This window comes from Prionailurus viverrinus, chromosome B3, assembly GCF_022837055.1.
Source record: "Prionailurus viverrinus isolate Anna chromosome B3, UM_Priviv_1.0, whole genome shotgun sequence".
Taxonomy (NCBI): Eukaryota; Metazoa; Chordata; class Mammalia; order Carnivora; family Felidae; genus Prionailurus; species Prionailurus viverrinus.
The window spans coordinates 17,386,917-17,414,420 of NC_062566.1; the positions used below are offsets into that span (position 1 = coordinate 17,386,917).

Sequence of the window (27,504 nt, forward strand, 5' to 3'; positions counted from 1 at the left end):
CAGCAGCCTGGCCCTGCCTGCCCCTCTTCCAGACCCTGGCCCTCTGCCTCCCAGGGAGGATTCCTTTCCCTTGATTCCCTGAGGTCATACTCCTGGGAGAGCTTCCTGCACACTCACAAGTATGCTCTCTTGCCTGGTTCTTACTGAAAATGTTTCTCAAGTGGCTCCCTTCAGAGTCCAGCTTCGCTGTGACAAGGCTGTGTGCCTGACCCCTGTCCAACCTCCCAGCTGTGCTCTGTCCCAGCGGTGTCCCCTTAATTCCTGTGACAGTGTAAACTATCATGCCACCCTCCCCCCCAACATACTAGAGGGGACAAAAGCAAATGACATAGGTCTTTTTAATATCTGCATATTAAATGTGGCTCTCTGCCTCTGTGTCTCTTTGTTTCTGACGTGGGTGCATGCGTGCATATGCATGCGTGTGTACGCGCACGTGTGTATACACACACACACACAGGAACACACGTCAGATGTGGAGGGCTGGGGGAGGAGCTCATCCACTGGTGGAATCACAGGGGCTGATTCTGACGGGGGCGGGGTGGTCCTATTCCATACTTTGGGAAATACTGCCAAAACTGGAATATTGATAAAATGCACTATCTGCATATTTCATTACACATTAGGCTTGTGTTCGTTATTAAATAGGAAGGTTAATGTCAAGTTTAAATTATAAGCTCCTACTAACCAAATGAAGCAAAAACCATCCAACTTCGTAGAAAGCACTCCATACATTTATTTGAAATAACTTTGTTTTGGGGCACCTGGGTGCTCAGTGGTTTAAGCAACTGACTTAGGCTGAGGTCATGATCTCTTGGTTCATGAGTTCAAGCCCTGTTCAGGCTCTGTGCTGACAGCTTAGAGCCTGGAGCCTGCTTAGGATTGGATTCTGTGTTTCCTCTCTCTCTGCCCCTCTCCTGCTTGCACACTGTCTCCTTCTCTCTCAAAAATAAATAAACATTAAAAAAAAATAAAAACACTGTGTTTTGGTTTAGTTAATTAAATATGGGCATGAGTATGTGACTTTGTTCCCTCCCCCTCAAGGGGCTGAGTGGGGAAGAACCCTCCTCCTTAGCTCTGCCCCATCCTAAGTGCCCTACCTGAGGAGGCTGATGGCTGATGGCGGATGCATAACAAACAATGGGGAATGGCTGCTCTATCAAGCATGGCAGGGTTTGGTGGGGTTTACAGGAGATTAAGTGAATCACAGTGTCCATGAAAGAGCTCTGTAAACAATTAGGAGCTGTACAGATATTTAAGATCATCCTCTTGTTACTGGGGGTCAGAGCCAGGCCCTCTGGAACAGTGATTCTCAGTGATTCCTCAGAAGGGCAGCAACAGGTTCCCCCTGGGAGCTTGCTACAAATGCCCATTCTCAGGCCCCACCCCAGGCCTGCTGAATCAGAATCTCTGGGAGTGGGCCCTGCCAATTGGTTTGACATGTCCTTAGGGGATTCCGTCCTGTGCTGAAGTCCCAGAACCACTGTTCTCAGAGATGTGAATTTAGCTTGCTAATGAGCATTTCTAAAAGAGGCAAAAATAATGATACAGCATTAGAACCAACATGGTGACATTTTTCCCCTTTATAATTGTCTTTTCTTTTGTTGATTTCTGCCTTCCCATTTCCCTAACCAAATTTTATTCCCTTCCTTCTTCAGCTGAAATACAGAATTGGTCAGATTTTCAGAACTCACACCTCTGATCAATGAACCTCCTGTTCTGCCCACTGGCTCCTGAGAACTCCATCCAGGGCAGCCCCTGATGAGGCTCGCCCTCCTTCCCCATTGTGCTCACTGTCCTCATTCATCACTTGGAGATGTCCTCTCTGGCCATACTAACCCTGCTGCACAGGCTCACACAGAGCTCCCCTCTCCCTGCACAGCCCAGGCATGCCTCCAGTACTCTGTTTTGGAATCAGTGTTCATGCTGCATGGGTGTTCCTGACTTCAATACCACATTCTGTCCAGTAATCAAGATGCCTGAATTCATTTATTATTCAAGCAATGAGCATTTATTAACTTGCTATTACCTTTAGTTGCTATTCTAGTGAGTGTGTGAGGCTCAAACACTAGGAACTGTGAGCTCTTTGGGCTCCCCCAGGAGCTTCCCAACAAGCAGAGAGATGCACAAACAGGTGCGGGCCATAGAGACTGCTGGATTTGGGCCACTGTGCAGTGCAGGGATTGGTCTAACTAGAGAGAGGAAGATTTCAGGAAAAAGATGTAGCCAGGATAAAGAGTAAAATTGCATCAGGATCTATTTTTCATTAATTTCATTTCAGTGGAGCCTAAGTAAAGCACGTCTCAATTGGATTTGTCAGCAGATGTTATAACCAGAGACTGGAAGGCAGCAAGATAGGATAGAGACCCAGACTCAGAGATGGAGGTGGAGGCTGGCAGTCTGACCACTGGAGACAGACAGAGGAAGACCTTGGGGAGAATGAGTGCCTGAGGGTTATTCTCCACCCCAGAACAGCAAACAAGCTAGTCAATGCCTTGCATGTAATTGTCTGTAATGTCCGTTTATTCCAACAGAGGGCCTGCTGTTTGAGTGCCCGAATCCAACTTCTTTCTCCTTTAGCTTCTCCAGGCTTCTCAGTGCCTGGCACCCAGCAGGGCCAGGACTAGGGCGAGAAAGGTGAGACACTTGCCACAAAACTTAAGGCGCTGCAAAGATCTTGGAAATCAAGTGCTACATCAAAAAAATCAAACTTGGGGCTCCTGGATGGCTCAGTTGGTTAAGTGTCCAACTTCAGCTCATATCGTAATCTCACGGTTCATGGATTCAAGCCCTGCCTTGTGTTCTGTGCTGACAGCTCAGAGCCCAGAACCTGTTTCCAATTCTGTGTCTCCATCTCTCTCTGCTCCTCCTCCACTCACTTTCTGTGTGTTTCTCTCTCTCAACAATAAACATTAAAAAAAAAATCAGGGGCACCTGGGTGGCTCAGTTGGTTAAGCGTCTGACTTCGGGTCAGGTTATGATCTCCTGGTTTGTGGGTTGGAGCCTGGCGCCCAGCTCTGTGCTGACAGCTCAGAGGCTGGAACCTGCTTCGGATTCTGTGTCTCCTCTCTCTGACCCTTCCCCGCTTGCACTCTGTCTCTCTCTCTCAAAAATAAATAATAAACATTAAAAAAATTAAAAAAAAATCAAGCTTAGTGAAAGAATATTCTTGACGAACACATTTTTTTTTCTTTTTTTAAAATGTTTATTTATTGTTGAGAGAGAGAGAGAGAGAGAGAGAGAGAGAAAGAATGTAAGTGGGGGAGGGGCAGAGAGAGGGAGACACAGAATCAGAAGCAGCCTTCAGGCTGAGCTGTCAGTACAGAGCCCAACATGGGGCTTGAACTTATAAACTGCTAGATCATGGCCTGAGCCAAAATTGGAGGCTTAATTCACTAAGCCACCCAGGCACCCCATTGAGCAAAATTTTAAATGAAGGCAGGATCATTATGGCTAACTCTTCCTTTGCCTCAGGCACTGATTTTCAGTTTGTTTGAACCAGGATTCAAATAAGGCCCATGGATTGTTAACTGGTTGATAGGTCTTTTTTTTTTTTTTAATTTATAGGTTTTGCCTCCATCTTCTTTTTTCTTCAGTTTGTTGACAAAGCTTGATGAAATCTATTAAAAATAGTTTATATATAGTTTTCTATCTTTTCCTTAATGCTTCGGGATTTTGAGTCTTAATTTAAATTTTTTTCTCATTGCCAGATTATAGAGAAATTCACCCATGTTTTCTTCTACTAATTGAAAGGTTTTATTTTTTATATTTAAAATTCTTTTTTTAATTAAAAAAATTTTTTGTAAACATTTATTTATTTTTGAGAGAGAGAGATAGAGCACAAGCAGGGGAGCAGAGAGAGCAGGAGACACAGAATCCAAAGCAGGGTCCAGGCTCCAAGCTGCGGCAAGAGCCCGACGCAGGGCTCAAACTCACAGACCGCGAGATCATGACCTGAGCTGAAGTCGGCCACTCAACCAACTGAGCCACCCAGGCACCCCTATATTTAATATTCTGATGCAGTTGGAATTGATCCTGGTGTATCAAGTGAGGAATGGATCCAATTTTATCACTTTCTCTATGTCTGTCTAGCTATTCCAACACTGCTTACAGAAAAACCCATCAGTGAGTAAGCACCACTGATTTCAGATGCCTCCCTTATTGTATGCTAAATTTGCATATGCAGTTGGGTCTATTTCTGTATTTTTTGTTAGATATATGCCTAGGTATTCATAAAAGTTATCTTTTTTCCCATTATGTGTGTTAACTGGTTATCATATTTATAAACAAAGCTATTGATTTATGGGTGTTACATTTTTTAAGTTATTTTCTGTATATATATATATATGTATATTTTGTTTTTATTTTATTTTTTATTTTTTTTATTTACATCCAAATTAGCATATAGTGCAACAATGATTTCAGGAGTAGATTCCTTAGTGCCCCTTACTCATTTAGCCCATCCCTCCTCCCACAACCCCTCCAGTAACCCTCAGTTTGTTCTCCATACTTATGAGCCTTTTCTGTTTTGTCCCCCTCCCTGTTTTTATATTATTTTTGTTTCCCTTCCCTTATGTTCATCCATTTTGTCTCTTAAAGTCCTCATATGAGTGAAGTCATATGATTTTTGTCTTTCTCTGACTAATTTCACTTAGCATAATACTCTCCAGTTCCATCCACGTAGTTGCAAATGGCAAGATTTCATTCTTTTTGATTGCCAAGTAATACTCCATTGTATATATATACCACACCTTCTTTATCCATTCATCTATCGATGGACATTGGGCTCTTTCCATACTTTGCCTATTGTTGATAGTGCTGCTATAAACATTGGGGTGCATGTGTCCCTTCGAAACAGCACACCTGTATCCCTTGGATAAATACCTAGTAGTGCAATTGCTGGGTCGTAGGATAGTTCTATTTTTAGTTTTTTGAGGAACCCCCATACTGTTTTCCAGAGTGGCTGCACCAGCTTGCATTCCCACCAACAATACAAAAGAGATCCTCTTTCTCCGCATCCTCGCCAACATCTATTGTTGCCTGAGTTGTTAATGTTAGCCATTCTGACAGGTGTAAGGTGGTATCTCATTGTGGTTTTGATTTGTATTTCTATGGCTGTTAAATTTATATTCTGCTATTTTACAAAATCCTAATGTTTATAGAAATTTTTCCAAAGCTTCTTTTTCTAGTTATACAATCATATCAAATGAAAATAGAGATTGTGTTACCCCCTTAATTTTCAATTCTTAAGCCTTGTTTTCTCTTGCCTGATTGAGTCGACTAATTCAATATAATAGTAAATATTAATAGAAATAATGGGATTTGCTTTACTCCTAAGTTTAGCAGAAATAATTTTGGTATTTCCACATTGAGTAAGATGGTGGCTCCTGGGTTTTGAACTATCTACACATACTCACAAGCCCATACATATGTTTAGATAGCATCCATATGCCTTAATAAGTGGTCTTGTCATGAATGGATGTTGACTTTCACTTTCTTTTTTGTTAAGCTCTATTAATATGATAAATTCTATTAATGGACTTAAATATTGAACTTTACTCATATTTCTGGAATAAAACTTTTTTAAAATGTTTATTTGGGGGGGGTACAGAGCATGTGCGAGTAGGGGAGGGGCAGGGAGAGAAGGAGAGAGAATCCCAAGCAGGCTCCACACGTACCCTGGAGCCTGACATGGCGCTTGATCTCATGACCGTGAGACCCTGACTTAAACCAAAATCAAGAGTTGGACGCTTAACTGATTGAGCCACCCCAGCACTCCTGTAATAAATCTTTAATAATCCATTGGTATTTTTTTATGTTGCTTTTGATTCAGTTTTCTAATTTTTATTTCAAATTCCTACATTGATATTAATGCATTAGCTTGATACATTTTTTTTATTTTTATGTGCAATCTGTGTCAGGTATTATAGCCGTTATACACAAAACAAAATTAGAAGCTAATTTTCCTTCTCAATTCTCTTGCAATAACCTAAGTAGCATTGGGGTCATCTGATATTGGAAGATTAGACATTCCCTCTGTTCTTGAGGCTTTTTTGGGATAAACTCTTTTACACCTTCTTTATTTTTTTGATGTTAATAACTCTGTTTAGACTTTCTATCTCTATAGGATTCAATTTTGTTAAACTGTATTTTCCTACAGATTTATCCATTTTATCTTGAGTTTCAAATTTATTTGAATGGAGTTGGACAATGAAAGCCATTCTTCCCATGAGTCTAAATTCTATGTCTAAATGAGGAAAATAACTACTACTTGCTGGGTGCCTACAATGACATTGACTGTATTAGATGTTTTATGGGTGAGCTAACTGTAATACAGACAACTTTACAAGGGAAAAAGCTTTGTTCCCTTTTACTGAAGAGCAGACAGCTCAGTGGCAGACTTAGGAGTCTCACGCAGATCCACTTTGATCCAAAGGTCACCATTCACCTTCCCTTTATAATAATGGTACAGGGGTCTTCAAATGTTCTCAAGTCAAAACGTCTGGTACCTTTGAAATATATTATGTGTGAAGATGCATGATCAGAAGCAAAACATTTCCTTAGTTGACACTCAATTATACCTTTTAATGATTTTCTCACGGTATGGAAAAATGGAAGAAAAGTCCCTCCTAAAATTTATAAATGAATGAATGAATGAATGAATAAATAAGTATGCACTTATTTTTGAGAGATGAAGAAAAAAGAAGCAGGGGAGAGATAGAGGGAGACAGAAGATCCAAAGCAGGCTCTGTGCTGACTGCAGAGAGCCCGACACAGGGCTAGAGCTCGTGAACCACGAGATCATGACCTGAGCTGAAGTTGGATGCTTAATCGACTGAGCTTCCCAGGTGCCCCTAAAATTTACATTTTTTGGAATAGTAGTGAGTATAGGATATACTGAGGTTTTCTCTTGTGTGCACTGAAATGATATATTCATCAGTGAAATATCTGATTCTTCAGAGCTCTTAATACAAGAGCAGATGTACAGCTGTTACCATGTTCAAGGCTTATGATCTCCCAAGATTTATAGACTGTTCTTTCTATGTCACTTCCTGCCTTGAACTCACATTAAAGACTCTAGGCGATTCTTAAAGAATTTACAAGGAATAATAGCCACTAATTTTGACAATAATATTTGCACATGGAAGTTAATTTTTAAGACCATGAGACAAACCCTTATGTGACTTGTAGAGAGCAGCTCCATCCTTGCAACTGTGTAATGTGCCCACACCCTAGAATGATCACCTTCCAAGGGAACTTGGATGTCAGAGGCATGATCTCATCCCTGCAAATCGGCAGCAGGCTTTCCTGCACAAGTCCAAGCCTCCAGCACTGGAATGCCTGTAAGACTCCCTTGCTTTGCAGGATTTATGTTTTTATTCTCCAGGCTCACAAATCTAGCTGTTACACTGGAATAAAATATGAGTCTGACCAGATCAGTGTGCCAGCAACAGGGTTTAAAAGGATCCGAACAATGCACTAATCGAGTTTATATTTATTATTAGTAGTAACTATATTACTACTAATAATAAATAGTATTAGTAATATAAATTACTAATAAATAAATTAGCATTATATTATAATTAGTATATATTATTACTATTTATTTCATCATTTTATTCAGCTCTCCTTCTGGGAAAAGACATGTTTTCTATTAGGTTAAAAGAGCCTAAAGGGTCAAGCCCTCTCCATGTCCCTCTCCTTGTCATCATGATAGGAAAGGAACCCTTTGAACACTGCATGTATGTCCTGAGCTGCTACCTCTGTCTATTTGCCTCCTTTTCTCTCTCAGAGGGCTTCCCTAGAGGGCAGAATTCATGTTTTATTTGTCTTAATATCACCATATTGGAGTATACCAGAATATTAAATCTAAGTTCCTACTCCATTTTGATGGGTAGACATGAAAATAACCATAATTCATCTTCGATTGGGATAAATACTATTTATAAGCAAAATTATTAGAATACTATAGAGGAACAATTCTCTCTGACCAACAAAATGAAGAAGGCCAAAGGAAGATGAGTTTTTCAAAAGGATTAGGAAGACTGAAAAGACATTTCAAGCTGGATGAGCACCACAAGCAGAGACCAAGAGGCACAAACACATTTACACATCCAGGGACAGGAGAGACAGTGGGCACAGAGACTGTACATAAAGGTTAGGGTCAGACCCTGTGGGATGTCTGGATAAGTAGCTGGACTCTAACATGAGGCCAGTGGGAAGCCACTAGGAATTTCTAAGGAGAGAATAGACATGTGCTTGAGAAAAACAAAGACACACAAATTTGGTAACCAAGTGGAAAAATGGACCAAAAGCATATAAAGAAATGGGAAGGTACCCATTCATTTTCTTAGATGTTGCTCAGCTTATATCCATTCCTCTACTGCTGGTAGAACCTTGGTTTATCCTGTAGCAGCAAAGAACCCTTGATTTTCAGAGAAAACTGAATTCCTAGCACCGGGGGATGAATCAAAATGGGTCAAAGCCAGTCATTATTACTCTTTTCCCTTGATCTGGGATTCACCAGTCTTGATGTAGCCATAATGAATGATTCCATCTACTGATGGAAACAGAAGTCAACTGCACTGAGTTTATGAGTTTTTGGGTGGGTTTATGCTTACCTGATAGAAGGGGATAGGCTTAACTGTAACAGTCCCTTCTTACTTTGCCTTTCCTCCTCCTTTCTTAAGCAAGAAATGATATCTGCAAGTATAACCATCATCCTGGGACTATGAGGTAGAAAGCCAGAGGACAAGACCCAACATGCAAAGATGGTAGAAAGCTTATCCCTGATGGTATCAGAGAACATTTGCCCCAGACCCAGACCACACCTCTGGACTTCCAATTATTTTTCTCATATAAATAGCTATTTGTTTAAGCCAAATAAGTCAAATAATTGAATACTTGTAGCTAAACTTACTAGTTGCTACATGAAGGTAGAATAATTCAGATGTCAGAATTAGAAAAGAAGTAACAGAAAAGAGAAAATCATAGGCCAGTGTTATTTATAAACATATATGTAAAGTTTAAAATAAAAGATTAGCAAATGAATCTGAACTGTAGCAAAAGACATAAAAAGACAAAGAAGGGGCCTGGCGCTGTAGCACCAAGTGTCTTGGATAATGGTGATGAAGGATAAATGGAGATTTAGGTAGAAGGAAAATAGTCTGTGGGAATTTCTGGAGCTGCCATGTGGCCATCCCTGGAACGCCTCACTCCTGACTCACACAAGAGTATGAGTCTTACTAAACCCCCTATTATTTCTTCTCTCTGTTACTAACAGCCAAACATAATTCTAATGCCAATGTGCTATATTAACAAATTCCAGGAGAAAAATTATATGGTTATCTCAAAAGGTGCCAAAAAGTCCGCATTCATTCATTATACCAACTCAAAACAAACCACTAATTAACAAAGGGATTTGATCCTAGGAGTGACATCACTAGGATGGTAACATAGGTTATTCTGACTTCACTCCCCTTCGCAAGAAAAACTAACAACCATTCAAGAACAAGACAATACTGAGAGAATCTTAGAATATGGGGGGGGGGGGCGCTTCACCCCCCACCCCCTGCAGCACAGAGAGCAAGACAGACTGCATTAGAAGGATAAGTGAAGCAGCTCCATGTTAATCACATCGCCTCAGCCCCAGGCCAGTGTAGCACCACTGAGAGGTCTCCCTTTATCTTCTGGTTCCTCCAGTGGGAAAAGAAAACCCAGGGGGGACAGCCAGTTGGCCCAGCATGGGGGTTACTTTGCTGGAGTCCTTACTCTGATCCCACACCACGGGAATTACAAGGGAATCTGTAGGGCTCAAACACTGTGAATCTGACTGTCCCAGAGAAGGGGGAGGAGCTTGCAATCATCAGCAAATGAATCCAAACAGTACAAAAAGAAATAAAAAGATGAAGATCATGTTGGCAGACTGAGCTCATACCTGCAGTGTTCCAAGCAGTAATCCCAACCAGTGGTTTTGTTCATCTGCAGAACTAAGTTGGGGATGTGTGGAGGGCACACTGACCTTGGAACTCAGCAGGGTGCAGATCTGCCTGATTTGGTTCCTCAAAGGAGGAATTTTGCCAGCCCCAGGGTTTGGTTTGCCCACGCTCAGGCAAGGAGCTGAATCACAGCCCCATGTGTTGTGGAGAGTGTTTTCCAGCCCCATCTGACCAGAAGGGCTAGCGACAACTTTGGAAGCTGTGCAGCCCAGCTGTGTTTGAGCCCAGAGGTGAGCAGACAGAGCCGAATGCCCCAGAGCAAAGCTCTACCAGGCATTATACACCTGCCGGGGGATTCATTCACAGCCAAGGCTGAGGGTAGCTCCTGGCCCTTCCCAACTGGAGTGCCTGTCTGGGAAGTGGAGCCTGGAGCAGCCCCTATCACCCCTCCCGTCCAGGCAAAGGAGCTGAGACACAGCCCCATCCACTGTGGAGAGTGTCTCGCAGCCCTATCTGACCAGAAGGGCTGGAGACAACTCCTGGAAGTAATCAAAAGTATGAACTTCCAGTTATAAGATAAATAAGTACTAGGGATGTAAGGTACAACAGGATGACTATAGCCAACACTACTGTATGATATACAGGAATATTTTTTTCCTTTTTTTTCTTTCTTTTGTTTTTATCATATCCAAGAAGATGGATGTTAGCTGAACCTATTGTGGTAATCTTTCCACAAAATATGTAAATCATACCATCATGCTATATGCCTCAAATGTATATAGTGATGTATATCAATTATTTCTCAATAAAATTGGAAAAAAAGGGTAATGATCCCCAACTTATAAGACTTGTCCCTACCTAATAATGAAAAGTTTAGAAATAATTCTGTCAAAGTTCAGAACAAACCCATGACTAAATATTAGAACATATGTGAACATTTTAAATGGCTGGAACAAGATCAACATACAAAAACTAATACCTTTTCTACATATCAGCATTAGCCAATTAAGCACTAAAACAAATTTAAAAGATCCATTTTATATTAGCCAACACCAAAAAGAAATTCTTATAGTTAACTAAGGATAACATAACAAAATGAGAGAAACCTTTTTGTTTTTGCTTTTGCTTGCAGAATACTATCTTTATTGGAGGAGAAAAAGAAAAACAAATGACTATATTTTCAAGATGCCAATCCCCATATTTATAATAAATTCCATGCAATCACAACAGAAGTTTTATGAAAGTTAACAATTTCTAAAACTTAGAAGAATAAAGAAGTAAATTCTAAGATAACTTTGATAAAGACCAAAGTGGTTGCAGAAGTTTGTCCCATGTTGTGTCAAACATAAAAGTACTGTGGGGTACCTGGGTGGCTCAGTCAGTTAAGCATCTGACCGGTTCAGGTCATGATCTCACAGTTTGTGAGTTCAAGCCCCACACTGGGCTCTGTGCTAACAGCTTAGAATCTGGAACCTGCTTTGAATTCTGTGTCTCCCTCTTTCTCTGCATTTCCCCTGCTCACACTCTGTCTCTGTCTCTCTCTCTCAAAAAGAAGAAATAAACTTTAAAAAAAAAATTAAGTACTGTGATTAAAGCAGCTTGGTACAGGGGCAGACAGAGTCACATAGACCAATGGGGGAGGGCAGGAAACACAGATATGTCTCCATGTGTGCATGTGTGCATGAGTGTGAGGGAGAGAGAGAAAGAATGAAGAGGAGGAGGAAGTCAAGAGGCAGAGAAAGGGAGGGAGGGAAGAGAAAAGGGAACCAGGAAGAGAATTTGCTATATGATTATGGCAGGTGCTGTTAATTTTTTATCTAATACCCATTCCCCTTGTTAGTTCATAGCTACTTGCTTTTGTTCCTGGCTGCAATGTACTCAGCCCCATATAATCAGTCATGATTGGTCTAAGCCAATCAAGACAATTCTGATTTCTGCTTTACCAGCTTTTCTTGCAGCTGAAAGTATCCAGATAACCAGTTTTTTCCCTCTCCACAAGCCCTAAAATTGTAAAAAGAAATATGCTAGGCTACTTTAAGTGAACATTTTGCTTTTCTAATAAAAGGGGCATGCAGAGAATTCTCCATTCTTTTCACCTTGAAAGGGATGCAAAAGGAAAGCTGTGCCAGCCTGTGATCATGAGGGAAATGTAAAGAGAATTTGAAAGGTGCTGCCCTGACATCACTGAGGAGCCAGTCCAAGGCGAGCACTGACCGCAGACTCTCTGATGAGTGAAAAAAGAAGATATCTAGTTAACTTGTTAACTTGACTGTCATTCGAGGTTGACGGCATGGCTATCTGATAGAATGATAAACAGAGAATTTCCTAAATTTGTGGAAATCCAGTGAGGACGGGACAATACCATAAAATAAGGTAGCAGTACATTTGGAAAAAATAAAATTAGGCTTCCCACATTATGCCATTTACCAACAAATTCCACATGAGTAAAATACATACAGGTAAGAAATAAAACTATAAGTGCACCAAAGGAAAGTGTAGGTGAGTATGCTTATGACCTTGAGGTAGGAAAGTGAGCTGCAGGACCTGCTTGAGGTTGGCCACATCCCATTACTCTTCCTCAGGGAACACATTTCCAGATTATACTACATGGTCCCCATGCAGCTGTGTGTGGCCATGTGACTACATTCTGGTCAATGGAATGTGACATGGAAGTGATGTGGGCCATTTCTAGGACTGGCCCCAACCCCTCCCCACATTGGATCTTTCGCTTCTCTCTTATCTCTCACTTGCTACCTCACTAGAGAGGATTCCATGGAGAGTCTGAGACCCTGAGTGATGAAGCATGGAAGGCACATGGTATCATGTGAATCTGGGCTCTCCATGCAGTACATTGGGCTGACATGGTGAGAAATAAAGCTGTATTTGTTTCAAAGCACTGGGATTTGGGGGAATGTTTTTTGTAGCATTTGGCCTGCCCTGACAAATACAGGAACCCTTCTTGAGGCAAAAAAGCCCACAAAAGAAAAATTTGATAAAACTAATAATAGCAAAAATATAAAATCAATAAACAAACTTCCTTATGACAAAAAATGCCATAGGAAATGTCGAAGTTATATAGTAGAACAGAAGATTTTGAAAATTATATAATAAATAGGGGTTGGCACTAAGAATAGATGATGAAACACTCCAAAATAATTAGATAAAGACACATGGACCAATGGAAAAGCAGCAAGTTAGAATATGCAATTGAAAACAAACGACCCATCAGCATGTGAAAAGATAATCAACCTTAGTTAATAATGAGGAACTTACAAATAAAAGTATAAAATAACCATGAATGATGCCTATCCACCCCTAAAAAAATTAAGTTTGAAAACATGATTCCTGGTGAGGTGAATTGAGTAGTTTTTTACACTGCTATAGGTAGTATTTTGGGCTAGTGGTGAGGTCAGTGGAGGGCATTTTTGTTTTCAGTATCTAAATTAAAATTTTTTTAAGTTTATTTATTTATATTGAGAGAGAGCAAGAGAGTGAGAGAGAGAGAGAGCAAGCTAGAGAGAGAACAAGCACAAGTGGGGAAGGGGCAGAGAGAAAGAGAGACAGAATCCCAAGCAGGCTCTGTCCTGTTAGCGCAGAGCCAGACATGAGCCTTGAACTCATAAACTGTGAGATCATGACCTTGTGTGAGATCAAAAGTCAGATGCTTAACCGACTGAGCCACCCAGGTGCCCCAAGTATCCAATTTTTTTTTAATGTGCATACTCTGTATAACTCTACAATTCTGCCTCTCAGTATCTTCCTTAAAGTCAACCTTGCTCATGTGCATGAAGAAGCCTGTATAAGGGTGTTCCTCGCAGCACAACTAGAAATATAAAAGACAATCGTTTGTTAGTAGGAGGATGGTTCAATCAAGTATGACCCATCTAGAATGTGACCCGTGATATAGGTGTTAATATGAAATTTCTCTAAGGCATATGAGAATATCCATGTATTACAGTGTGATTTACAAATGCAGAAAGGAAAAAAAAATCTCTTGTAGATAAATGTCTGCAGGAGGCACACGTGCTATGATTGTGATGGCCTCTCAGCAGTGTGGGGCTGTGGGAGGGAGTGGAGTAGGGTTTTTACTTTTACTTTATGGCTTTCTAAGCTCTTTGCCCGTGTGCTCAGGTAATACACTATATTTATTTTTATTTTTTTATTTTAGAGAGAGAGGGAGAGTGAGCAAGGGAGGGGCAGAGAGAGAGAGAGAGAGAGAGAAAGAGAGAGAGAGAATATCCCAAGCAGGCTCCATGCTGAGCACCCTCAATGCAGGGCTCAATCCCATGACCCTGGGGTCATGACCTGAGCAGAAATCAAGAGTCAGATGCTCAACTGACTGAGCCATCCAGGTGTCCTGAGTAATACACTATATTTTAAACAATGTTTTCCACTGAAGCTATTGAATAAAATATGCCAGACGTGACAGGACCTGAGTTAAAACATGGAAGCATAAATGAACAAGAGAAGAACAGAAAGATTTGGTTTGGTTGGACACATGCTGAGTATTGAGAAGCAAAGGAGATAGTGTGCAGAGCACAGATCTTGGAGAAAGCTAGAGACAATTTTGAATTTCAGCTCTGCCATTCTTTGCAAGTGGGATCTTTGGGAAGTCACTAAACATTTTTGAATCTATTTCCTCATCTATATATGGGGAAGATGCTACATCTTTCTCATAATTTTATAAGGCTTAACAAAAGTTAAAAATCTATCTATCTATCAGATTTCTCTGCCTTGTCATAGCGACTGACACAGAGTCTCAGTGCCTACTAGTTTATCTCCCCACCTTTTTCTTTTCCCATCGTTCCTTTATTTCTCCATTTCTATACTCAAATGCTGTTAACTGAGCCCTTGCTCTGTGTTAGGTGCCAAAGATACAATCCAAAATCAGATATGATCTCTGCCTTTGAAGAATATTGAGGTTAGTGGCCTAAAAAATTAAAGAAGCAGGTACAACATGCAGTGCTTAGTGATATTAGAGAGGCAAGATGGCAAAAATTCATTGGCAAGGAAGCTGCCCTCTGCTGGAGTGCAAGAGAGAAAGACAATGACTGAGGGAGTTATCCCTCATGAGAAAACCACTGTAGGACTAGGAATTGTGTAGGTTAGGGGTAGAGGGCTGGTCTTCGTGTGGGTGTAGAGTGGGGCAGTGTGGACACAGCCAAAAAGATAGAGGAAGATGTGTACAAACCTGGAAGACAACAGAGCAAGGACATATTCCAGAAACAAAACTGTAAGTTTACAAAATTCACAAAGAGACCAAAGATAACCTACATAAATGGAAAGATGTACTGTCTGCATGTACTGGATGTACTGTACTGTAAGATAAAGGACAGTTAAAATGTCAATCATTCTCATATTGATCTATGAATTCAATGCAGTCTCAATCAACATTCCAGAAGGATTCTGTGTAGACAAGAGCAAGCTGTTTCTAAAATTCATATGAAAAGATAAAGGAGCTAGATTAGCCAAAACAATTTTGAAAAAGAAGACAATGTTTGAGGATTCACACTACCCAATTTAAAATGCATTATAAGCCTACACTGGTGAAGATAGTAGGAATTGGACAAAGGTTAGACACATAGATCAATGGAATGGAAAATAGACAACAGCTTTTTCACAAAGGTACAAAAGCAATCCAATGCAGAAAATACTAACTTCTCAACAAATGGTGCTGAAAAAGTGGAGATCAATATGCCAAAAAAAAAAAAAAAAGGAAAAGGAAAGAAAGGAGGAACGAAAAAAGAAACTCAATCTACACATCACATAATATATAAAATTAATTCTAAATGGATTCATAAGTCATGTATGCATGTATATTTAAGTGTTCACTTGCTAGTGGGTATATGTACATGCTTGTGTGCATGCATGTCCATATGAATCTGTTCATGTGTTCAGAAGTGTGTGTGACTTTCCATGTGTCAGTGTCTGACTGTATGTTCATATGTTTAATTTGGGTGTGGGAGCACAGACATGCATGTGTGCATGAGTGTGTGCATGTGTATGCAAGTGTATGCACAGTGTGTGTAAGCATAGTGTGTGTCTCTGTGTGTGTTAAGGGTTGAGGTGGGGAAAGCTGTCTGAGACATTTGGAGAGAAGTACCAGTGGGCTGCACATTTACATTTGGAGGTTTTCAGCATACTTATAGTAAGTGAAACAAAGGGAACAGATGCCATAATTCTTTTCTATTAAAAATTATTTAAATTTCGGGGGGGGGCGTTGCTGGGTGGCTCAGTTAAGCATCTGATTCTTGATTTCATCTCAGGTCGTGTCTCACAGTTTGTGGGTTCCAGGCTTGCATCAGGCTCTGCACTACCGTGCAGAGCCTGCTTGGGATTCTCTCTCTCCCTCCCTGTCCACCCCTCCTGTGCTCATGCTCAGCCTCTCACTCTCAAAATAAACATGAAAAAAAATTTTTTTAGACTTATTTAAATTTCATGGGGTTCCTGGGTGGCTCAGTCAGTTATGCGTCAGACTCTTGATTTTGGCTCAGGTCATGATCTCACGGTTTGTGCCCTGCATGGAGCTCTGCACTGACAGCATGGAAGCTGCTTGGGATTCTTTCTCCCTCTCTCTTTTCCCCTCCCCCCCCCTCTCTCTTAAAATAAATAAATAAACTTTAAAAGATTATTTAAATTTCACAAGCACAGGACAATTTCAGCTTTTGGAGTTTTATTCTTTTATAGGCTCATTATTAGTTGAATATTTATACATGTTAACAACTGATAAAATTCAGTGTGTTTTATCCAAATGTCTGTCTTTCTAAAAACAAATAAACAAGGAAAAAAATAATCCCTATGGATGATATTATCCTGGATGATTGAAAATTTTAAGTAGATGACATTTAGATGAATGGATTTTTAAGAACCTACCCAGATTTCTATAATTAATTACCTGGCAACTTTGTGACCCAAAGTGTTAATCTACTAGCCGTTGTTTTTGAGTTACCTAGGTTTTAAACATTAGTCACTATAGGGACCCCTGTTTTAGGATATAAATCCACACCGGCATGCAAACAAACTAGGACAATTTACTTCCATTCCCTGGTTCTCATTGCTTCATATTTGAAATGAGGATAGTAGTTCCTATTTTACATGGTTGTGGTGATGGTTACATAACAAAATGTTTGGCTTAGAGTGAGCACCAAAAAAGGGTAGGTATGAGTATTATTGTTATTGCCTATTTACTTCTTTGCCAATATGCTCCTTAATAACTTTGGAAACCTAATAGAACCCTCTGGAGTACCATTCTTTCAGAAAATTTGCTTCTGGTAGCTTTTGTATCATAGGAAAAGAACTTATAGGGGCGCCTGGGTGGCACAGTCGGTTAAGCGTCCGACTTCAGCCAGGTCACGATCTCGCGGTCCGTGAGTTCGAGCCCCGCGTCGGGCTCTGGGCTGATGGCTCAGAGCCTGGAGCCTGTTTCCGATTCTGTGTCTCCCTCTCTCTCTGCCCCTCCCCCGTTCATGCTCTGTCTCTCTCTGTCCCAAAAATAAAATAAACATTGAAAAAAAAATTAAAAAAAAAAAGAACTTATAATTATTCAAAAGTTGTTTCTGTACTGAAATCGATGAATACGAAGTTCGACTTTACAGGTTCAGCTATTTGAGTCAAGAAAGAAAATGCCTTTTAAAGCAGAAAATATGTATGTCCACACTCCCCTGAGGAAAGAACGTTGAAACCAATTTCCCTCAAATGTTAAGCATTGATGGGCTGGAGACTAAATGGCAAGCACTGCAGCTCCAGAGGAAACAGTCACAGCAAGTCTGAAGCAACGGATTGTCAACCAAAAAATTCTTTTGTCATTGTCATGAATGGAGTTTTTTTTTTTCTGAACTGCACGGTGTCCCCACAAATAAGCTGCCTCTGGGCTCAGCCCTCTCTAATCATTGTCAGGGATGTAATCACAGCTACCAGAAAAGGGGAGGACAGGATGATGGGACAGGAATCAAGAAAGGAAGATTATTTTAAAGATTGTTAAATAATGGGGACACAATAGGCGAGAAGGAGGGAGAAGGAAGATGGGAGAAACAGAGAAAGAAATGAAGGAGGGCTCAACTGAGAACAACATGCCCATGTACAATCAACACTACACATTTCATAGATGCTGTATCAGTTACCTATTATTCTGAAACAAATTACTCCAAAATTTAGTGACTTAACATATTCATTATGTCACAGTTTCTCTGGTCAGGTATTAGGGTATGTATAACTGGGCTATCTCATTCAGAGTCTCTCAAAGATTGCAAACAAAATGTTGGCTGGGGCTGCAGTCTTGCATAAAGGCTCCACCAGGGAAGGAACCCCTTCCAGGTTCACTCATGTGATTGTTGGCAGAATCATTTCTCGAAAGTCACTGAACTGAGAATCAATTTCTTGTCACATGGGATTTCCCCTGGTGAAACTGCAAAATGACAGCTTGTATCAGAGCAAGGACATGAGAAGAATCAGTGAGAGCATGTGCATAATGGAGCTTCCAGTCTTTTGTATCCTGATCTTGGAAGTGGCAGCCCATCGTATTTGCTGTACCCTGTTTATTGGGTGCAGTTCACTAGGTACAGTCCACACAAGGATGGGGGACAACACAAGGATGTAGATATCAGGAGGCAGGAATGATTGGGAGCCATGTCAGAAGCTTCCTACCACAGACGCCCTTGCAGCATCTATATGAGGGTTCAAGTTCATTGTGCAAGTCAAAAGGCAGCTTCTTAATATGGTGCTACATGATCACTGATAATTTGTCAGGAATGTTTTTTTAAAAGTTATTTATTATTGAGAGAGAGAGAGAGAGAGCACGCAAGTAGAGGAGGGACAAAGAGAGAGGGAGAGAGAATCCCAAGCAGGCTCCACACTGTCAGAAAGAAGCCTGATGTGGGGCTTAAACTCACGAACTGCGAGATCATGACCTGAGCTGAAATCAAGAGACAGATACTTTACCGACTGAGTTACCCAGGTGCCCCATTCATCTTTTTTTTTGGGGGGGGGGTAATTGTTGTAGAAAAATTTACTCTAAACTTGAAAAAAAAGGGAAAAATGGGGATGACTTGTGTTTTTGATATCCTGCTAAAACACTGACTTATTATAAGCCTGTTTTATCTGATTCTGAAACTCTTGAGAAGTGTTACAACTCCTTATGTAACAACTAACGACTTACAAAGATGCAGAAGGTTTATAGCTCTGTAAAATTAGACACTAAGTTGCAAAAATTGATAACAATGTGATTTTTATTGCCCTCAGTACAAAAGTTAACCTTAGATAAAGTATTATTTTATTACCCTCTAGGGAGTTAGCTTAACATAGCATCTTATTTCTGTATTTCTTTTCTAGCTGACTATAAATTCTAGTTACTCAAGTGTACTTGGAGCCAGATCATTTATCTTTTGCTGGTTCCCTTATCAATGAGTTAAGTAAAGTTTTGGTGCACGCTAATAAATGATTTTGTCTGAGAACTGGGCTTTGCATGCTTTAGGAATGCCCACAAGGTACAGAGGGAATTCAGCAAAACGCTGGAAAAAGATCCCTAAAGACACTGCTCTCCAGGCATTATCTTAACTGGCCACCCCACATGCACACATTCGTGGTGGCACAATGTCCATGTGGATGACAGGCCTCTCTGATCACAGAAGATTTAAAAACTGCCCCTGAGAATGTAAGCCTGTTAAGAATTGATATTCATTCTCACTGGGGACTGTTCTTCTTTTCCATGGCTCGGCACCTGGGCTTTGAGGAGGAGGCCCCGAAGCTGGGTCTGGTTACTAGGGTTTCCTGATTGGTGATGCCAATGAGCCCACACTGAGGTACACACACTGCCATGGGCCTAAGAAAAAGCTGCATACAGAAATGCTACCCTAGAAGGTATAGCCAACATGGAGAAATACATTGACTCCAGGAAAGAAAGATCCAGAATATGACATACTATATATATTAAAGTTTCAAAAACAAGTATTCAGCTATCTCTGAACTCCTCTGGGAGACTCAGTCTACACAGATACTTGGAAGGCCATAATGGGATCAAGGACACAACTGCATTCTAGAAGATTACATGGTTCCAAAGAAAGCTGTAGGGGTAGGGGAGGTCAGTGTCACACATGGAAATGATCACAAAGGGATGCAGAGGCAAGGATGGTGACAACAGGGCATCCAACCTTGGCAGCAGGACCAGATCTAGGCCGGAGTGAGCAGGGAGAGTCTGGGCACCCCTGGGGCACATTAAGATTTTTCAAGGGACACGAGTGTAGAACACTCAAACAATCAACTTTCAGGGCGCCTGGATGGCTCAGTTGGTTGAGTGTCTGACTTTGGCTCAGGTTATGATCTTGCAGTTCGATCCCTTGTTGGGCTCTGTGCTGACAGCTCAGAGACTGCAACCTGCTTCAGATTCTGTCTCCCTCTCTCTCTGCCCCTCCCCCGCTCATGCTCTGTCTCTCTCAAAAATAAATAAACATTAAAAAAATGTAAACAACCAACTTTCACATTCTCAAATCCATATATAATCTATCCTAAAATCCATCTGTGGGTAAGACGCCTTCCCTGCAGGTTCTTCTTTCCCACGTCCTCCATTGTTCTGGAGTGCAAACCTCCAGATGCCACACAAAGGGACAGCCAATGACTCCTTACACCAGAAGCCTCCTCCCCAGAAGCCTCTCTGTTATCTATCTCATTAAGACTGTTCCATGATACATTTCATTTTGTTTTTTAATTATACTGTTTTGATCAACTTAACACTAATCAATACTACAAATGGTATTAGTAAAAAGCCAAATGAAATATTTTAACATATGTATGTGTGTGTGTGTGTGTATATATATATATATATATATGTCTGTGTACCAAACATACACAAATATGCGAAGACATGTGACAGGATAATCAGTGAATGCCTTTTAAGCAGAAAATTATGATACATTTTTGTGGAGGATGTGGAATTTCATATTTCTATATAAATTCAAGGAGGAAACAAAATGGTGTAAACTTTCAAAGTGAAGGGAGGATCTATGTATTCTGTATTTTGAATGGGTGGTTTTTATATCCTATTATGTGTGTGTGTATGTATGTGTGTGTGTGTGTGTGTGCATATATATTTTTTAATGCTTATTTATTTATTTTGAGAGAGAGGGAGAGAGAGAGAGAGAGAGAGAGAGAGCAAGCAGGGGAATGGCAGAGAGGAAAGGACAGAGAGAATCCCAAGCAGGCTGCATGCTCAGCATGACTGTGAGATCATGACCTGAACCAAAATCAAGAGTCAGACACTTAACCAACTGAGCCACCCAGATGCGCCTCCACAATGTATATTTTTTAAAAGTGCTAGATCTGAATGAAAAGTACAGCAAAGGGGATATAGTCAATAATACTGTAATAACCAAAGGGGACATGCACTCCCATGTTTATAGCAGTGCTACTGACAATAGCCAAAGTATGGAAAGAGCCCAAATGTCCATCAACGGACGAACAGATAAAGAAGATGTGGTACATATGTATACAATGGACTGTTACTCAGTGATCAAAAAGAATGAAATCTTGCCATTTGCAACAACGTGGGTGGAACTAGAATGTATTATGCTAAGTGAAATAAGTCAGTCAGAGAAAGAAATATCGTATGATTTCACTCATACGTGGAATTTAAGAAACGAAACAGATGAACGTAGGTGAAGGGAGGCAAAAATAAGATAAAAACAGAGAGGAAGACAAACCATAAATGACTCTTAAATACAGAGAACAAACTGAGGGTGGCTGGCAGGGTGTTGGGTCAGGGGGAAGGGCTAAAGGGGTGAGGGGTACTAAGGAGGGCACTTGTTGGGATGAGCACTGGGTGTTATATGTAAGTGATGAATCACTAAATTTTATTCCTGAAATCATTATTATACTATATGTTAACTTGGATTTAAATTTAAAAAAATAAGAAATAAAATTTAAAATATAACATAATAATGTTTTATGGTGACAGATGGTAACTACACTTATGGGGAGCATTGTGTAGTGTACAGAATTGTTGAATCACTATGTTGTATACCTGAAACTAACATACATCAACTATACCTCAATAAAAAAGTGACGCATCTGTGCTGTTTTAAAATGTCATTATTGGGGCACCTGGGTAGTGCAGTTGGTTAAGTGTCTGACTCTCAACTTTGGCTCAGGTCATGATCTCATGGTTTGTGAGTTAGAGCCCTGCATTGGGCACTGCGCTGATTGTGCGGAGCCTGCTTGTGATTCTCTCTCTCCCTTTCTCTCTGACCTTTCAGCACTCTCTCTCTCTCAAAATAAATAAACTTAAAAAAATAAAATGTCATTATTACAATATGCAAGAAATTACATCTTTGTCCCTATTTAAATTTATGATGTAAAACGTTAGACGTGCACTTGGATGTGTGCTTGTGAGCACAGGATTTCAAGACCAGCTGAGGGAGTGCATGGGTCACACGCAGACCTATCTGTGAGTATCAGATAAAAGGCTTATGAGCACAGGCAGCTGGATTCCACAGCTTCTGGAGCAATCCTGGGCTGGAGGGGAAAAGCCTCTGGTCTGATGGGAAGGCCAGGAGAGGGTCTGAAGGCCAGGGAAGGATGGCACAGGAGGACGCTCAGGTGGGACTGGTGTTAACCAGTCTTGTCACCCATTTGGGAGGTAAGATGTAGTCAGTGGCACAGGGCCATGGGCTCCAAGGCCGGTCTCATTTCTCAGTGAGTATCAAGTGCCTTTTGTGGGCACAATGAGCTTTAATTCTGGGCACACGAGAAAACCATGAAAAACAGACCAAAAATAATGAATCACAGATTTCCGGGCCTGACCCAAGGGACACAACCCCACAGACCACAAAGTGCCCTCAAGAGCAGCGCTGTGCTATTTCACAATGCAATTGTTGATAAAAACTGAGTAAAAGTGGGTGGGAGGACAGGGAAGGGAGCTGAAAGTCACTGCTCACTATGAGCTAAGCATCCCCCTAGGTCCGCATACTTACAACATGATTTCTAGCATTCTTACTGTCACAGCTCTGGGAACTTTTTGTGAATTAACTTTGTCCTCAGCTGAGCCCTATGTGGAGGGCATCACCATCACCATCCCCATTTCAGAGATAAGGAAACTGAGGCCTAGAGAGATGATTCACACTTGGCCCCCAGCCAGGCCTTGGTGTAACCAAGAGTTGGGCTTGAGGCCTATGGATGGAAACCACATTGGTGTATCCCTGGCAGCCCCAGTGGACAGGAACCTTAATTCCATCCTTGGGAGAGGAAGCTGGAGACACGTGCCTGCAGTGGGGCCATGCTGAGACCACTGCTCACCTTCCTCCATCTGCAGCTCCTTCTGCTCAAGGGGACATTCTGCTCAGTTTAGGATATTCAGAGGGACAGCCCGACTACAGGACTTCATGGGCTTTGGCGTTTGCCCTATGCAGCTCCTTTCTGCCAACAGCAACTGTTGAGTGTGGACCCTGAGGGTCAGGAATGGGTTTTCTACATGGAATCCTTGGTGCTGAGTGCTGCTAGATGCACCAGTAGAAGAGGGAGGTGAACATTCTGTCCTGCCCTCCAACACTCAGCACCTGGAATCGAGGGGCACATCATCGCAAATCCACCCTGGGAGGCCTACCCAACAGGGACAACTGTCTCCACTGGGCAGATGGGAAGCCATGGCAACCCAGCCAGATAGCAGGGAGTGAGCACCGGATCCCAGATCCTAGAACCAGACAGACCATGGGCTAGGACTTCACATAGATGGAAGGACATACCTGTCTCACCCAGCACCTCCACCCTTTTGCTCCACATTTGGCACCAATGAGCAGAGCCCGGTTCCCCAGGAAGACATCAAGCCCTGGGCTCTACTGTCCTTCTCCCAGCCTGGGTGTGCCACCCCAGCCCCGTGGCTGCTTCAGGGCCCAGACTCTGTCCTTCCTGGGGAGGTATAGCTCACTGTGTGTGGGAGGGACATGGAAAGGCATAGTGCCCTGATCACATCTGCCATAAAGAAAAATGGGGTCCCGGGACCCAGACAGAGATCTGTGCAGCCCTCAGGACAGTGGCTGTGGGAGTCCCTAGGAATAGGGAGGTCAAGGGAGCAGGAAGACAGAGACTCATGGACCTGCTCAGGCCACTGAGGAGGTCCCCCCAGCAAGGCCTGGGACCTGCAAGCCTTGGGGAAGGGCTTCTCCACAGGGGTCTTTTTTCCTTGGCTGTTTCTATGTCATTTTCAAGAACACAGGTTAGGAGCATGCTTCTCACTTAAGACCAGATAACTCAGGTTTCCAAGTGGACAGAGTTCCACAGGATGCACTGAGAAGAGAAGAAAGGCAGCTCTGATATTTCCACCCACATATTCGAATGAAACCCAAGTGATTTCCTCTGTGTTTATGCAGAACTGCACATCTGGGTTTTAACTGCGTTTCACTCAACCCGTAAACTATTATGTTGTGCCTATATCATGGTCCCTTCTCCAAGGAGCTCATCAAAGGGACAGAGATAGGCAGAGGGTTCCTGACATGTTAACAGCTAAAAAGGAGGAAGATAGGAGGAGGAGGCAGTGGTGAGCCTTCTGGGAGACTTCGGGTTTATGCCCATGTAGAGATGTTACATCTGGGTCTTCAGGGCTCATCCTCTGCCATGGCTAACCTCAGGGTGGCTGGCCTGGCATCACCCAGAAAGTAAGAGAATGGGTGACACCTCAGAGGGGCCTCAAGCTCAGCCTCGAAAGCCACAAGCCAGGAAACATGCAGGATGAAGCATGCATGCCTACAATAGCCCTTCTTTATGGAAACCAGCCCTCGTGTGCTTTCAAAAAGTCATGGGGAAGGAATCCAGGCAAGTAAAATTTTTAGAGGAAGCACTTTTCAGATACTCTAGCTAAAAATGTTCTCCAAGGGCAGTCTTTTTGTTTGTTTTTTTAAGACAGCCTAATCCACGTCCATGTGTAGCTCCTAAACTAACATGTATTTTCTTGGTATAATTTCCAAAACATTCTCAAGGAAGATTCCAAGACAATGGAGCTCAAATAAACCCATGGGGACCTCATCTACACAGTAATAAATCTAATAATCTTCAAACAAAAAGTCCCATTGCTTGCTAGTGACTGAAAGGCAAAACTGCCAGCAGACTAGGCAGATCCAAGCCCAGTGAGGGGAAGGAGCAAAGCAATGAAGAGTGCTAGAAATAACCAGAATGGCAGAGTGGATACCATTAGGATGCTTCTCACTGATGAATGCTTCCTGTCTTGGGGATTTTGCATCTCTATGCAACCTTCTAACTTCAGGGACTTAAAAAAAATGACCACTCACATCCTGGGGAACCTCTGCCCTGTCATTCAGCATTATCAGCATTTTCGCTTAGGGTCTTATTCAGCTTTCAGGGATTACAGAAAATCTCAGGAGTGAAGCAGCATCCAGAGGCACTCAGCCTGTCCTCCCTGCCACTGATAATAAAAGCTAATACTAAGTGAGGCCAACTGTGGGCTCCATCCCTGCCAGACACCCCGTGCAAGGGTTACTCTTTGCCTCCTAATTTTCATGATAAGGACACTGAGGGTTTATGAGATGAAGTATTTGCTCAAGGTCATCCAGTTAGTGTGTGCCAGAGATGGGATGCATATCAGACGCGCACCCAGACGGTCTAATTTCAGAGTCCTTCTCTTGACTGCTTTGATATATCCCCTTGTGTGGCAGCTCACAACCACGGAAGAATGAAAAAAATAACGAAACCTATTGCAGGGAAGAAATGTGGTGCTGATTAACTGATTAGTTAAAAATCATCACACAACTGTCAATAAATGCTAATGTGGGTGAAAAATGGGCTAGGCAGGAGAATATTCACATGGTCTCAAAGTTCGCCCCACTGATTACTTATTAATTACAAGGGATAAAAACCAGTAACTTTATAAGGGAGAATTCTGGCAGAGACCATCTTAACCAGGTGAACAAACTTGTCATCACCATGCCCAGTTACAATGATATGGTGAACCCACTGCTGCAGTGTAAACACACAAAAAGTGTGTCTGCACCTAGGGAGGAAGGAACATCCAAGAAAATCCAGACTGTGAGACTCTGCTCAAAATAAATGGCTTATTAGGTTCTTCAACAACGTCAAAAATCAAAAAAGATAAAAGCAAAAGTAGCATTTTGATTTAGATTTAAAGACACCTAACCAAATTCAGGGCATGATATTTAACTGAATGCAAGATAGGGGAAAACAGCTACAAAGAATATTTTGGGAACAACCAGAGGTATTTGAATACTATATGTTGGATAAGATTACTTTATCAATGCTAAATTCCCCAGTGATAATGGTACTACAGTTTTGAAGTAAAAAGCCAATAGACTTAGGAGATATTTGCCAAAGTATGTCATGATGTCTGCAACCTACTTTCAAATGATTCAGAGGAAAACACTAAACACACATATACGTACACACCTAAATATATATTCCATGTGTGTATGTGTGTGTGTCTATGTGGGTAAACAACTGGCAAATCTGAGTGAAGGATATATGGGTGCTCAGTTTCCATTTTTTTAATAGATTTGAAATTTATCAAAATAAAAGGCAGACAAAAAATAAAATGCTCATTCAAGGAGTCATAAGGCAAAAGCAATGCTATGCTTTTAATCAACTAGATGAAAATTACATTTTGGGATAAGAACTAAGAGGAAACATTAAAAAAGAAAATAATATGTGAAGGTGATAAGACTACTTTTGTTTATATTACTCTTACAGTAGTTTAAAAATCAATCATGGTAGCAACAGATGGCAACAGACTTAGTTGGTAAATTTTGTACTAGGTATAAATCAAATCACTTATTGGTCATTTACTACAATCATGTTTTTCTTTTTTTGAGAATAATGTTTATTATTCTAATGCAATACCAAACTCATTTAATAATTTTCTGAATGAACTTTAGTGAACAAATAACAACACTATCCCTGGCTTTAGATCTGATTCCCAGACAATTTTCTCCAAGGACCACTACAAGTGCTGTTGCTAGAGGTGTTGACTGCCTTTGGTCCCTCTGGCACAGTCACTAGGAACCCATGAACACGGGACTTACTTTTCAGACAGTGTGATTCTCTGGGGGTGTGTGGCAATCAGGCAGCCAGGGCAATGCTGCACCGTCCCTGCTGGAAATGGCCCATTGTTGCACCAGTAGATGGTGTGGGACCACAACCCCTGAGGGCTCTGGAAAAGACAACAAGGATAAAGCAGAATGTTCATATTTCATTAAAAATGACAATTTAAAACTTCAGTGTTATGAGTAATTTTTAATACATTTTAAAACTAAAATGTGAATATTTCAAAGTTAAAAGTGATTTTAAATATTCAATGTGAACTTGAAATGGTCTTGATAGTGAACCCCATATCTCTGAATCTCCCTTCTTAACACACTACCCCACCCTTTAAATTTTAAATAAACGCAGGCATCTAGAGGCAGGTCAGGATACACGCATGGGACAAGTCTGCTCAGTGGGGAAGTGTGAAAAGTGGCTGTGGGTTAGAACACAGAAGAAGTTCATGCACTGTGCTGATGTTCCAGAAGATGTACACAGTCCTTCCCAGAGGGACTCCTAGACCAAAGCCTGACTTCTGACATTC

The 27,504-nt window shown here is 41.4% G+C and overlaps 1 protein-coding gene across 1 annotated transcript in view; it reads right to left on the reverse strand.

Moving 5' to 3' along the window:
• The window catches only part of OTUD7A (OTU deubiquitinase 7A), a 183,623-nt gene extending 156,556 nt beyond the window's left edge, over positions 1–27,067 (reverse strand). The window contains exon 1 of the mRNA XM_047864481.1: positions 26,963–27,067. The gene's annotated coding sequence lies outside the window, so the exon portion shown is untranslated. The remainder of the gene's footprint in view (positions 1–26,962) is intronic.
• Positions 27,068–27,504: the final 437 nt, after the last annotated feature.